An 807-nucleotide genomic window follows, 5' to 3' on the forward strand; every position below is an offset into this window, starting at 1 on the left:
AAGACATGAGTGACACTGAAACATCCTGGTACAGACAGCCAGCGGGAGGATCCGTGGACTGGCGGTTCACACACAAACAATTGTTTCTGCATTGAGTCGCAGACACTTAATGATCGGTCAATGCGGCTGGTTCAACACTCAGTGTACGTTACAGTCACATCTGGTCCAAAAGATTCTCCCTGAATTCTTTCTGTTACTTCAAAAGTGTTTAGAATCCGTCAACTTTTTCAACAAACTAAACAAATGCTGACTGCCACTGCGGTGTATCCCTGCGGTAAGATGCCGCCACACTGCCAGTGTGCCCGCTCACTCAGCTGCCAGCTGTGAGTGCAGACACTTCCAACTTCACCCCTGCCTCAGACATCTCATGGTTCTCTATAAACCCTCCCTTCTGTCGATGCTGCCAGGCCGTTGGCTTTTATATTTTGCTTGTTCAATGGATTTTACAATAAATGTCCCCATTTATACCACAGCTTGTGTCTGACTCTTTGTGAATACGTTTTCAGAATATATAAGAAGTAGCAGTAAAATTAGTCCATTCGGCCCATCGAGTCTACCATTCAATCATGGCTGATCTATTTTTTCCTCCCAGCCCCATTCTCCTGCCTTCTCCTCATGTCCTTTGTCACCGTTACTAATCACAAAACCTATCAATCTCCACTTTAAATGTACCCTATGACTTGGCCTCTGAAGCTATGAATTTCACAGACTTACCACCTCTGACTAAAGAAATTCCTCCTCATCTCCTTTCGAAAGGTATCTCCTTTTATTCTGAGGCTGGGCTCTGGTTCTAGACTTTCCAACTAG

At 44.9% G+C, this 807-nt stretch overlaps 1 protein-coding gene across 1 annotated transcript in view; it reads left to right on the forward strand.

Annotated features, from left to right (window-relative positions):
* Positions 1-472, forward strand: part of LOC129703435 (claudin-1-like) — an 18,208-nt gene extending 17,736 nt beyond the window's left edge. Inside the window, exon 5 of the mRNA XM_055645870.1 lies at positions 1-472. This exon is cut by the window's left edge and continues 1,054 nt beyond it. The gene's annotated coding sequence lies outside the window, so the exon portion shown is untranslated.
* Positions 473-807: the final 335 nt, after the last annotated feature.

This window comes from Leucoraja erinacea, chromosome 14 (genome assembly GCF_028641065.1).
Source record: "Leucoraja erinacea ecotype New England chromosome 14, Leri_hhj_1, whole genome shotgun sequence".
NCBI lineage: Eukaryota > Metazoa > Chordata > Chondrichthyes > Rajiformes > Rajidae > Leucoraja > Leucoraja erinaceus.